Source organism: Triticum urartu, unplaced genomic scaffold, assembly GCF_056163025.1.
Source record: "Triticum urartu cultivar PI428250 unplaced genomic scaffold, HENAU_Tu73 scaffold2, whole genome shotgun sequence".
Classification (NCBI taxonomy): domain Eukaryota; kingdom Viridiplantae; phylum Streptophyta; class Magnoliopsida; order Poales; family Poaceae; genus Triticum; species Triticum urartu.
Window position 1 is genome coordinate 853,558 of NW_028260368.1, and position 14,495 is coordinate 868,052.

General features: G+C 37.8%; 1 non-coding gene across 1 annotated transcript; it reads left to right on the forward strand.

Annotated features, from left to right (window-relative positions):
* The first annotated feature begins 8,013 nt into the window (after window positions 1-8,013).
* TRNAR-UCU (transfer RNA arginine (anticodon UCU)) lies at window positions 8,014-8,085 on the forward strand. Its single transcript has one exon. It is a non-coding gene; the product is annotated as a tRNA-Arg (tRNA).
* Window positions 8,086-14,495: the final 6,410 nt, after the last annotated feature.

Below are 14,495 nucleotides of genomic sequence, written 5' to 3' on the forward strand. Positions count from 1 at the left end.
TGGGTTGGGAATTATGCCTAGATCCCGTGGAAATGGAAATTTCATTGATAAGACCTCCTCAATTGTAGCCAATATTTTATTGCGAATAATTCCGACAACCTCAGGAGAAAAAAAGGCATTTACTTATTATAGAGATGGTGCGATTTGACTCTTTTTTTTGCTTTTTTTTAGCCCTACCTATACCTCAGTCTTACGAAAAAGAGAGGGGGGTTGGCATAGAGAGAACCAAATTTGTAAAGCAAACAAACCCACGCTTCGGGAAGGTGAGGCGAACTAACAATTCCTTCCGTCGTGTATCCTCGATTGATGCGGCTTCAGATACTTCAATTGTAGATTTGAGTATTGAGCGAAAGGTTACACCTACAGGATATGGTATGGTATGGATTACAGGCCAATCCTACTCTATTAGTATCCGTAGGCAGCATAGGGGAGAAAAGCACTACACACCTAGAAATAGGAATCAACAAGAGAAAAACTTTGTTAGAAATTACCCCTTTCCTGATCGGTATCAGGGCTGGGAAGAATGGTTGGGATAACAAACAACCATCAGGTTTGTACTTTGGATACCCCTATAACCATCAAAGATCGTTGAAGTAGCTAATTCCTCTAAATAGGAGGCGTTGAGAACAAAGAAATTATTGGAGCTATCGTTTTCCTCTAGCATTAATAGAATTCATTGGTGTTAAGAAAAACCTCTTTGGGAAGGTTGGCTAGAGATTTCTTGGAAAAATACCAGCCCCTTTCGGTTCATAATGAGACGGGACTAATTCTATTTTGATTCTATAGATTATTTCGCTTAGTACTATTATGTACAGAAGGGAGGAGCCGTATGAGATGAAAACCTCATGTACGGTTTTGGAACGGAGATTTTTTGAATAGAATGAACGACCGTAACGGATGTTGGCTCAATCCGAAGGAAATTATGCGGAAGCTTTGCAAAATTATTATGAAGCTACGCGACTAGAAATCGATCCCTATGATCGAAGTTATATACTCTATAACATAGGCCTTATACACACAAGCAATGGAGAGCATACAAAGGCTTTGGAATATTATTTCCGGGCACTAGAACGAAACCCCTTCTTACCGCAAGCTTTTAATAATATGGCCGTGATCTGTCATTACGTGCGACTATCTCCACTATAGAAAGAAAAAAAAAAAAGAGAGGATCAAATTTTCTAGTAAATACTAGAAAAAAAGGGCTTTCTACATAGGGATCGTAAAAACAACGATTTTTCCCTATCAGCTGTAGGAAGGAAGGACACTTCACGAGAATCAAAAAACGAAGAAAGTATGGCCTATACTACTACTCTATGGATAAAGTTTCTCAAATTGATAGAGAAAGCACCGTAAAGATCAATTAGTGAGCGACTGGGTCGATACAACTAAAAAAAACTGCTTACTTATCCCATGATATGGGGCAAAATTTAGGAATCCGCTTATGTAATAGAGCCGATCCACTAAGGGATTAAGCAGCGGTGTAGTATCAGATCCCAAAGATAGTAAGTTCTTTTTTCTTTCTTATGGAAAAAAGTCTTTTTCAAGGATTCTATAGAGATTTCATATATGAAACCGGGATAGTTACCTCTCAGAAAATTTGAACGAAGGCTCTATATCTATCTATGCTTCATTCTTCTGAAGGTGGGAAAAAAGATCAAACTGATTATTGATAAAAATTAGGGTTTGAAACTTAGGTAATTAATTTCTTCTGCTTAACCCAAGAACAAATTGGATCGATTTTTGATAAATCGAATTCAGTTAAGATAGGGGAAATTCAGATAGCAATTTCTGAGCCGTATGAGGTAGGAAACTCTCAAGTACGGTTCTAAGGGAAGGAACTTCCTATTCCGACCGAGGAGAACAGGCCATTCTACAGGGTGATTCGGAAATTGCGGAAGCTTGGTTTGATCAAGCTGCTGAATATTGGAAACAAGCTATAGCGCTTACTCCGGGAAATTATATTGAAGCACAGAACTGGTTGAAGATTACGAAGCGCTTTGAATTTGAATAAGACCATGCTCCTTCTTTTTCATAAAATGGGTGGTTTGGTTGTTGATCCATTAATCAAATAAATTAGGTCGTAAGATCGAATCAAGAATTTCATTATATCCATTTCTTATACCTTCTATTTTATATGATATTTCATAAGAATAAACCATAGGGATAGGGTCTAGAATAGAAGTAATAAAGTGAATAAAAAGAGGGGGCAATCTAAATATTGCTAATATATTAGGACCATCTTATTAATAATTCTAATGAGTTATCTTGGAATTTAGAATCAAATAAAAAACCCTATATTATGCTCAAGGAAAGTAGATATAGATAGGAGCTTATGCCCTCAAAAAAAATACACTAGTTTCTTAAATTAAAAATAAAAAAGATTTTTTTCTTACGTCGAGAAATATTTGTTTTTCAAGATAAACAATGTCCGTTAGGCACCTAATCTTTATGTCATAATAGACCCGAACACTTGCCTCGGATTGACTTCAATATATAATTGCTCCAGTGAATAACTAAAAAAAAAATAGAAGGATGGTAGATAGTAAAGAAAAGAACTAATCACAATATCTATCTTTCAAAATCTATCTTTCAAAATCTATCTTTCAAAATATATATCTTTCAAAGATTCACTAAAAAGACAGTTGGCGGGTCTCTTTGTATGTCTTGTCCGGAAAGAGGAGGACTTAATGATTATTCGTTCGCCGGAACCAGAAGTAAAAATTGTTGTGGATAGGGATCCTGTAAAAACATCTTTTGAGGAATGGGCCAGACCCGGCCATTTCTCAAGAACACTAGCTAAGGGCCCTGATACTACCACTTGGATCTGGAACCTACATGCTGATGCTCACGATTTCGATAGTCATACTGGTGATTTGGAGGAGATTTCTCGAAAAGTCTTTAGTGCTCATTTCGGGCAACTTTCCATTATCTTTCTTTGGTTGAGTGGCATGTACTTTCATGGCGCCCGTTTTTCCAATTATGAAGCATGGCTAAGTGATCCTACTCACATTGGACCCAGTGCTCAGGTAGTTTGGCCTATAGTAGGGCAAGAAATATTGAATGGTGATGTAGGCGGGGGTTTCCGAGGAATCCAAATAACCTCTGGTTTTTTTCAGCTTTGGCGAGCATCTGGAATAACTAGTGAATTACAACTCTATTGTACTGCAATTGGTGCATTGATTTTTGCAGCGTTAATGCTTTTTGCTGGTTGGTTCCATTATCACAAAGCCGCTCCCAAATTGGCCTGGTTCCAAGATGTAGAATCCATGTTGAATCACCACTTAGCGGGATTATTAGGACTTGGGTCTCTTTCTTGGGCGGGGCACCAAATTCATGTATCTTTACCAATTAACCAATTTCTTGACGCTGGGGTGGATCCTAAAGAGATACCACTTCCTCATGAATTTATCTTGAATCGGGACCTTTTGGCTCAACTTTATCCTAGTTTTGCCGAAGGAGCAACCCCTTTTTTCACTTTAAATTGGTCCAAATACGCAGAATTTCTGACTTTTCGCGGAGGACTAGATCCAGTAACCGGTGGTCTCTGGCTGACCGATATTGCGCACCATCATTTAGCTATTGCTATTCTTTTCCTAATCGCAGGTCATATGTATAGGACCAATTGGGGTATTGGCCATGGACTTAAAGATATTTTGGAGGCTCACAAGGGCCCATTTACAGGACAAGGCCATAAGGGTCTTTATGAAATCTTAACAACGTCATGGCATGCTCAATTATCTCTTAACCTAGCTATGCTAGGCTCTACAACCATTGTTGTAGCTCATCATATGTATTCTATGCCTCCCTATCCATACCTAGCTACTGACTATGGTACACAACTTTCCTTGTTCACACACCACATGTGGATTGGCGGATTTCTAATAGTCGGTGCTGCTGCACATGCAGCAATTTTTATGGTAAGAGACTATGATCCAACTACTCGATACAACGATCTATTAGATCGCGTCCTTAGACACCGCGATGCAATCATATCCCACCTTAACTGGGTATGTATATTTCTAGGTTTTCACAGTTTTGGCTTGTACATTCATAATGATACCATGAGTGCTTTAGGCCGTCCACAAGATATGTTTTCGGATACTGCCATACAATTACAACCTATCTTTGCTCAATGGGTACAAAATATCCATGCTACTGCGCCTGGCGTAACAGCTCCTGGTGCAACAACAAGTACTAGCTTAACGTGGGGAGGCGGCGAGTTAGTAGCAGTAGGTGGCAAAGTGGCTTTGTTACCTATTCCATTAGGAACCGCAGATTTTTTAGTCCATCACATTCATGCATTTACCATACATGTGACTGTATTAATACTTTTGAAAGGTGTTTTATTTGCTCGGAGTTCCCGTTTGATACCCGATAAAGCAAATCTAGGTTTTCGCTTTCCTTGCGATGGGCCTGGCCGAGGGGGAACATGTCAAGTATCCGCCTGGGATCATGTTTTCTTAGGTTTATTCTGGATGTACAATGCAATTTCGGTAGTCATTTTCCATTTCAGTTGGAAAATGCAGTCGGATGTTTGGGGTACTATAAGTGATCAAGGGGTGGTAACTCATATTACAGGGGGAAACTTTGCACAGAGTTCCATTACGATTAATGGGTGGCTTCGAGATTTCTTGTGGGCACAGGCATCGCAAGTCATTCAGTCTTATGGTTCTTCATTATCTGCATATGGTCTTTTTTTCTTAGGTGCTCATTTTGTCTGGGCCTTCAGTTTAATGTTTTTATTCAGCGGCCGTGGTTATTGGCAAGAACTCATTGAATCTATCGTTTGGGCTCATAACAAATTAAAAGTTGCTCCTGCTACTCAGCCTAGAGCCTTGAGCATTATACAAGGACGCGCTGTAGGAGTAACCCATTACCTTCTGGGTGGAATTGCCACGACATGGGCATTCTTCTTAGCGAGAATTATTGCAGTAGGATAGTGGCTAGGAGGATTTGAAAGGCATTATGGAATTAAGATTTCCCAGGTTTAGCCAAGGCTTAGCTCAGGACCCCACTACTCGTCGTATTTGGTTTGGTATTGCTACCGCACATGATTTCGAAAGTCATGATGATATTACTGAAGAACGTCTTTATCAGAACATTTTTGCTTCTCACTTTGGGCAATTAGCAATAATCTTTCTATGGACGTCCGGAAATCTGTTTCATGTAGCTTGGCAAGGAAATTTTGAATCATGGATACAGGATCCTTTACACGTAAGACCTATTGCTCATGCGATTTGGGATCCTCATTTTGGTCAACCCGCTGTGGAAGCCTTTACTCGAGGAGGTGCTGCTGGTCCAGTGAATATTGCTTATTCTGGAGTTTATCAGTGGTGGTATACAATAGGATTACGCACCAATGAGGATCTTTATACTGGAGCTCTTTTTCTATTATTTCTTTCTACGCTGTCCTTAATAGCGGGTTGGTTACATCTACAACCCAAATGGAAACCAAGCCTTTCGTGGTTCAAAAACGCGGAATCTCGTCTCAATCATCATTTGTCAGGACTTTTCGGGGTAAGTTCTTTGGCTTGGACAGGACATTTAGTTCATGTTGCTATTCCCGCATCCAGGGGGGAGTACGTTCGATGGAATAATTTCTTAGATGTATTACCCTATCCCCAGGGGTTGGGACCCCTTTTGACGGGTCAATGGAATCTTTATGCCCAAAACCCTGATTCGAGTAATCATTTATTTGGTACCGCTCAAGGAGCGGGAACTGCCATTCTAACTCTTCTTGGGGGATTCCATCCACAAACACAAAGTTTGTGGCTGACCGATATGGCTCACCATCATTTAGCTATTGCATTTATTTTTCTCATTGCCGGTCACATGTATCGAACTAACTTCGGAATTGGGCACAGTATTAAAGATCTTTTAGAAGCGCATACTCCTCCGGGGGGTCGATTAGGGCGTGGGCATAAGGGCCTTTATGACACAATCAACAATTCGATTCATTTTCAGTTAGGTCTTGCTCTAGCTTCTTTAGGGGTTATTACTTCCTTAGTAGCTCAACATATGTACTCTTTACCTCCTTATGCATTCATAGCACAAGACTTTACTACTCAAGCTGCTTTATATACTCATCACCAATATATTGCAGGGTTCATCATGACAGGGGCTTTTGCTCATGGAGCTATTTTTTTCATTAGGGATTACAATCCGGAACAGAATGAGGATAATGTATTGGCAAGAATGTTAGACCATAAAGAAGCTATCATATCTCATTTAAGTTGGGCTAGCCTCTTTCTAGGATTCCATACCTTGGGCCTTTATGTTCATAACGACGTCATGCTTGCTTTTGGTACTCCAGAAAAGCAAATCTTGATCGAACCTATATTTGCCCAATGGATACAATCTGCTCATGGCAAGACGACATATGGGTTCGATATACTCTTATCTTCAACGAATGGCCCCGCTTTCAATGCGGGTCGAAGCCTATGGTTGCCCGGATGGTTGAATGCTGTTAATGAGAATAGTAATTCGCTTTTCTTAACAATAGGACCTGGGGATTTCTTGGTTCATCATGCTATTGCTCTAGGTTTGCATACAACTACATTGATTTTAGTAAAGGGCGCTTTAGATGCACGCGGTTCCAAATTAATGCCAGATAAAAAGGATTTTGGATATAGTTTTCCTTGTGACGGCCCAGGGCGCGGCGGTACTTGTGATATTTCTGCTTGGGACGCATTTTATTTGGCAGTTTTCTGGATGTTAAATACCATTGGGTGGGTTACTTTTTATTGGCATTGGAAACATATCACATTATGGCAGGGCAACGTTTCACAATTTAATGAATCCTCCACTTATTTGATGGGATGGTTAAGAGATTACCTATGGTTAAACTCTTCACAACTTATCAATGGATATAATCCTTTTGGGATGAATAGTTTATCGGTATGGGCGTGGATGTTCTTATTTGGACATCTTGTTTGGGCTACTGGATTTATGTTCTTAATTTCCTGGCGGGGGTATTGGCAGGAATTAATTGAGACTTTAGCATGGGCTCATGAACGCACACCTTTAGCTAATTTAATTCGCTGGAGAGATAAGCCCGTGGCTCTTTCCATTGTGCAAGCAAGATTGGTTGGATTAGCTCACTTTTCCGTGGGTTATATATTCACTTATGCAGCTTTCTTGATTGCCTCAACATCAGGCAAGTTTGGTTAATTTAGTTTGTTTTTTTGTACTGTATCAGCACCTAGTTCATTACTCTTGATAGAGAGGGAGGATCTGCCTTTTTAGATTTCTTTTTCTATTTATTTTTCCATCTAGGATTAGAACCGTATACTTGGTAATAATAGCAACGACACATTATGGCAAAAAAAAGTTTGATTCAGAGGGAGAAGAAGCGGCAGAAATTAGAACAGAAATATCATTTGATTCGTCAATCTTTAAAAAAAAAGATAAGAAGCAAAGTTTCTCCCTTGAGTTTGAGTGAAAAAACGAAAATGCGAGAAAAATTGCAATCCCTACCGCGTAATAGTGCACCTACACGCCTTCATCGACGTTGTTTTTTGACCGGAAGACCTAGAGCTAACTATCGACATTTTGGGCTATCCGGACACGTACTTCGAGAAATGGTTTATGAATGTTTGTTACCGGGTGCAACAAGATCCAGTTGGTAAGGATAAAATACCCTTTCGTATTTGTATGGATTTCTGGAATTGATAATCATAGAGGAGCCCTCTTTACCATTCTGTATAAATGGACTATTCTATTTGTATAGATATTGGTAGAGGGGCGTATCCAACCCTCTTTTATCCACTAGTTACCCCTCTTTAGTTTAAGAGTATAGAGCAGTTTGGTAGCTCATAAGGCTCATAACCTTGGGGTTGCGGGTTCGATTCCCACTACCGCCTCCATACTCCTTCTTTATGATATATGCATGATATAATATATACATCATGCATTTGTATCTGGATTTTTTGATTTCCTAAAAGAGTTTTGGTCTAACAGTTTTTTCTCGGAAGAAGCAAAAAAATAAAAGAAAGAATAAAATATGAAAGAAAAGCGTCCATTGTCTAATGGATAGGACAGAGGTCTTCTAAACCTTTGGTATAGGTTCAAATCCTATTGGACGCAATCTTATTTCTATCTATTCTTTAAATAACTATACTAAACTAAAAACAAAGAAAACTTTTTTGCATGATTCAAATGAAAAAGCTTTCTCAACGATTCCTATTCTACTAACAAGAGTAGACATGCAAAATTTATTTGTTACTGAAGAGAAAACCGTTCCAGCTGTTCCTGAATAGCTTCCTTCAAAAGGATTTCCGCTTGCTCGGTGAATGTCTTGCTAGAAGATATAATTTCTTGGAATTGAGGTTTAGTATCTTTTAGATGTTTACGTAACTCATCCAGAAATTTATTTACCTGTTCAATTTCTAACGAATCAAGATATCCTCTTGTTCCGGTATAAATAGTAGCTATCTGCTCTTCCACTGGGAGAGGATTTGCCTGGGATTGTTTAAGCAATTCCCTTAATCGTCGACCCCTTGCCAATTGATTCTGACTTGTTTTATCGAGAGCAGAGGCGAATTGTGCAAAGGCTTGTAACTCTGCGAATTGCGCTAGTTCCAATTTTGATTTGCCAGCTACTTGTTTCATGGCTTTAATTTGAGCCGCGGATCCTACTCTGGAAACAGAAATACCCACATTAATAGCGGGTCGAATTCCGGCATTGAATAGATCCGCAGATAAGAATATTTGTCCATCTGTAATGGAGATTACATTAGTAGGAATATAGGCGGAAACGTCTCCAGATTGAGTCTCAACTATTGGTAAAGCGGTCATACTTCCTTCGCCTAAAAGAGAATTTAATTTAGCGGCTCTTTCTAAAAGGCGTGAATGCAAATAAAAAACATCCCCTGGATAAGCCTCACGTCCGGGAGGTCTTCTTAATAGAAGGGACATTTGGCGATAAGCTTGTGCCTGTTTGGAGAGATCATCATAAATTATTAAAGTATGCCGTTCGCGGTACATAAAATACTCAGCCAGGGCTGCTCCCGTATAAGGAGCGAGGTATTGTAATGTAGCAGGTGAATCCGCCATTTCAGCTACTACAATAGTGTATTCCATGGCCCCCTCCTCATGGAAAGTAGTTACTACTTGAGCTACGGAGGATGCTCTTTGACCGATAGCTACATAAACACATATTACACCTTGCCCTTTTTGATTGAGAATTGTATCTGTGGCTACTGCTGTTTTGCCAGTCTGTCTGTCCCCAATAATTAACTCTCGCTGACCGCGCCCTATAGGGATCATCGAATCGATAGCAATAAGCCCTGTTTGAAGAGGTTCGTATACGGAACGCCTGGAAATTATACTTGGAGCAGGAGATTCAATTAAGCGAGATTCGGAAGCTATAATTTCGCCTTTCCCATCAATAGGTTTAGCCAGAGCATTTACAACACGACCCAAGTAAGCCTCACTCACGGGTATCTGAGCAATTCTTCCTGTTGCTTTTACAAAACTTCCCTCTTGTATCATCAACCCATCGCCCATTAATACAATCCCAACATTTTTGGATTCCAAATTCAGAGCAATACCCCTAGTACCTTCTGCAAATTCGACTAATTCACCTGACATTATTTCACCAAGACCTATAATACGAGCAATCCCATCCCCCACTTGAACTACGCGACCTATATTCTCAATCCCTACTTTCCTATTATATTGTTCAATACGTTCGCGGAGAATTTTATGAATTTCGTCGACTCGAAGGGTTGCCATTAGTGTTTCTTGACTCTTTTTTCGGAAGCAAGGGGAAAAATAATGCCTAAATTCTAAACGAAAGTAGAAGTTCAAGGCCTAATTAATTTAATTATTTCTTCCATTCCAGGGACCCGAGAATGCCAATATTAGCACGAATCGTACGGAAATGTAACTCGGTATTCAAACAACTATTCAGAGTTCCTAGAGCTCCTTGTACGGCCTGTTGGAAAACCCGCTGTCGGACCTGATTCATTGCCCTTTGTTTTTCAAAATAAAGGGTTTCGTTTTTAGACTTTTCCAATTGTTCCAAACTAATAGAAGTAGCATTAATCAAATTTGCTTTTTCTCGTTCTATCTCAGAGTATCCATTCATTCGATACTCATCCGCTTCTAGTTCGACTTTCTGTAATCGAATCCGAGCTTTTTCGAGTTGCTCAATGGTCCCTCTACGCAATTCTTCTGAATTTCGAATAGTACTCAAGATCCTCTGTTTTCGATTATCTAATAAATCTTTTAATGAAAGTAGATTATTTTGTAAGTTTACAACTTTTATGATCTCTTCCCGAACCAAACATGAATCTTTCGATTCATTTGGCTCTCACGCTCCTTTTTTTTTTTCTATAGCTATTTCCATATCTTTTTTTTAAGTAATGAGCCTATCCTCTATCTTCTTTTTTATGTTTATATTTCAATATACCGAAACCTATATAAGACTAGATAAATATTAAGAGGACTCTTCCGCCTAGATAAAAATATATCATGGTCAGCAAAGTTGTTTCTTTATTTTTATTTGCCCTCTAGTTAATAATTTCAATTTCATTAAGAAAAACTAACTAAATAAATGGAAAATGAAAATTAATAGAATTCTTTTTTATTTTTTTTTTCTTCAAATCCAAAAAATTTCTCTTTTTTATACATAGGTCGTCGATTCGGCATTGGTTAAAAAAGGGCAGGGTGCCCCCTTTTTTTTCTAGTAAATAGTTCAAACCATTTTATCGATATGAGTGTTCTATATCAGATAAATTTTACATTAGCTATTTCCCGTTTAAATTGGTACTAATACTAATATAGTTGTAGAAAGAGTACCTCTTTTTGCCTGGACTTCAAGCAGTTTAGCTTTAACCGTGTTAATGGTCTCACATTCTTGGTTTATAGAGAATCAAAGTTGATTTACCAATGAGTCGCGAAATGCTATGGTTCTTCCATATGATTTCTGAATTTATTCAGAAGTAATTCGTCGAGATCGTGCACCCTTTTCTTATTTATCCGAAAAATACTAAAAAATATTATAAAGTGCAGCCGGATAGATCCAATCTATTCTTGAAATAGACAACTCGCACACACTCCCTTTCCAAAAAAAATCAAAACACCAACCACTACAGTTAGATTTATTAGATTTGTTGCTAAAATATCGGTATTAAGCCCGAAACTGCCAGCGGATGGCCAGTGAGCTAAAAAAACGAAAGAATGGGTTACATTTTTCATATGCTCTCCTCTTATAGATAGGACGAACAAAGAACAAAGTTTTTCGATCACTTACTTCGCTCGCCCTTTTTTGATCGGTTTTTTTAATGCAAATAGATTCAATCTAGTAATTTCTTTTAGATTAAGTCTTACGTCTTGTTTGACCGGTGAAAGACTTCCTTTGTTGAAATGTTCTGTTCCCAAAATTCCTAAAATAAAAGGAAAAAACTTTCCACTTTCCTAAACTAAGGACGGGAAATAAGAAGGTGAGCATATCTTCTAAATTAATAATACTCAACTCAGCCCTTCCTAGAATGGGGTATTATCTGTCCCGATAAATAGATAATTCCAGGAGTAATAAATAGGAGTAAATTAAATAAAGTATTGATATAATTGGAATTGTGGAAGCAAATACCAATTTACTAAAAAAAGAAAAAAGTATCTAATCGAAATCGAAAGAATTTTTTTTTTAAGATTAAACAAAAGGGTTCGCAAATAAAAGCGCTAGTGCCACAACTAGTCCATAAATTGTTAAAGCTTCCATAAAAGCTAGACTAAGCAATAAAGTACCTCGTATTTTACCTTCTGCTTCTGGCTGTCTCGCAATACCTTCTACAGCTTGTCCTGCAGCAGTACCTTGACCAACTCCAGGTCCAATAGAAGCAAGCCCTACGGCCAATCCAGCAGCAATAACAGAAGCAGCAGCAATTAGTGGATTCATGGTGAGTAGTTCCTCGTGTCAAAAAAAAGAAATGGTTAAGGATACAATCAACCAATAAATTCTTACTTCTAAGCTCTATTGGGGAGAAGTAAAGTAACTAAAAAGTACAAATTGAAATCAAATTGAAATGATAATGTGAATTGTCCGAACTACATAGAAGGGAATTCCATATCCATATATCGGATTAGATAATGAATCTAACCTAGGAATATATAATATAATATCCTATATATATACATTTGTTTCTTCTATTTTGTTTGCATATTTTCTCATTTTCTATTGAATCGGATTCTAAAATCATTGCTTAAAGTGGAAACCTGCATAAAAGAGGACTCCACTTATAGACATTAAGGATATTATAGTATAGATCTAGCCTGACTCCACCCTCCTTAATGCATATATACTTTGAAAATTCCATAATATAGTCTATTCTATTCTCTCTCCTACAACTCTAGGCTATATATTCATACGCATTTCTAACTATTTTTTTGCAACCAAGCAGATTATCTGGAACCATGCATGAATTGAGCTAAGCTGCAAAAAAAAAAAATACTATTTCCAAAAAGAGTCAATTCAATGATGACCCTCCATGGATTCACCTATATAGGCTGCGGCTAATGTTGCAAAAATAAGAGCTTGAATACCGCTTGTAAATAATCCAAGAAACATGACCGGTATAGGGATTACTAAGGGGACTAAAGAAACAAGAACAACAACGACTAATTCATCCGCCAATATATTCCCGAAAAGTCGAAAGCTAAGCGATAATGGTTTTGTGAAATCTTCTAGGATGTTAATTGGTAAAAGGATTGGAGTTGGTTTAATATATTTCTCGAAATAGCTCAATCCTTTTTTGCTAAGACCAGCATAAAAATATGCCGCTGACGTGAGTAAAGCTAAAGCAACAGTAGTATTTATATCATTCGTGGGCGCTGCTAATTCCCCATGGGGTAACTCTATAATTTTCCAAGGTAAAAGAGCACCCGACCAATTCGAAACAAAAATAAAAAGGAACATAGTTCCAATAAAGGGAACCCAGGGACCATATTCTTCTCCAATCTGAGTTTTGCTCAAGTCTCGAATAAACTCAAGGACATATTCAAAAAAATTCTGACCGTCGGTCGGGATGGTTTGTGGATTCCGAACAGCTATGACAACTGAACCTAGCAAGATAGTAATTACGACCCAAGAAGTGATGAGTACTTGGGCATGAATTTGGAAACCTCCTATTTGCCAATAGAAGTGTTGGCCTACTTCTACACCCGATATATCGTATAACCCCTTGAGTGTTTTAATGGAACAAGGTATAATATTCATATTGTCCTCTGATAAAAATTGAACTTCAAAAAAGGAATTCTTTTGATTCAACCATCTCTTTCTCAACTCAGCAACTTGAAGTATTAATCTTATATTTAGGATACCAAGAAAGCACATCAGATCATAATATATATCAATACCCTCTAATATATATCAATATTCCCCTTCTTTTTTCTATGCAAAAAAAATTCTATGCAAAAAAAAAGATATAGTAAAGTAAGTGATTCCATAAATTTACGCAGTTGCCCAAGAATTCACTATATATTCTTAATCAACGATTTCTTATATAGAGAGAACGGCCCTCACAAATTGAAAATACTAATTTGTTAAGAATCAATCGAATTGAAGTCATAGTGTCATCGTTGGCTGGAATCGATATATTCGCGAGATCCGGGTCACAATTTGTATCGACTAAAGAAATAGTAGGAATCCCCAAAATGGCACATTCCCGAAGAGCTATATACTCTTTTTGCTGATCAAGGACGATCACAATGTCTGGCAATCTCGTCATATATTTGATCCCGCCGAGATACCTTTGCAAAGTAGATAATTTTCTCTTCAAGATTGCCACATCTCTTTTTGGGAGATGGTGGAATTTTCCCATTTTTTCTTCTGCTCTTAAGTCTCTAAATTGAGAAAGTCTAGTTTTCGTAATCGACCAATTCGTTAACATACCACTGAACCACTTTTTATTAACATAATGACAACGAGCCCTTATTGCAGCTGATGCTACTAAATCTGTTGCTCTTTTTTTGGTACCAACAATTAAGAAACTTTTTCCCTGACTTGCTGCATCAAAAACTAAATCACAAGCTTCTGATAAAAAACGAGCCGTTCTAGCGAGATTTATAATATGAGTACCTTTACGCTTTGCCGAAATGTAAGGGGCCATTTTAGGATTCCATTTCTTAATACCATGACCAAAATGAACTCCTGCTTCTATCATCTCTTTCAAATTAATGTTCCAATATCTTCTTGTCATTTTTTCCACACTTCCTTTTTTTTAATCCTACCATTCCATTACGGAATTTAGTTCTTTTTGAAGATTAAGAAAGATCCGAAATAGCTTGAAATAAATAATAATTGTTCCGAGAGAACCTTGTACTAAGATAAGAGTTGGCCATTGATACATGGTATAAACATAACCACCTTAATGAATTAACTGACTTGTTTTACTTATTAAAATAAAAATCTTAAAAATCTAAAATTTGACCTGTTAGTGTTCTAAGTATCAAAAGTCTAGTAAAGTAAAAAATATTTTTATGGGGGTTCTTAT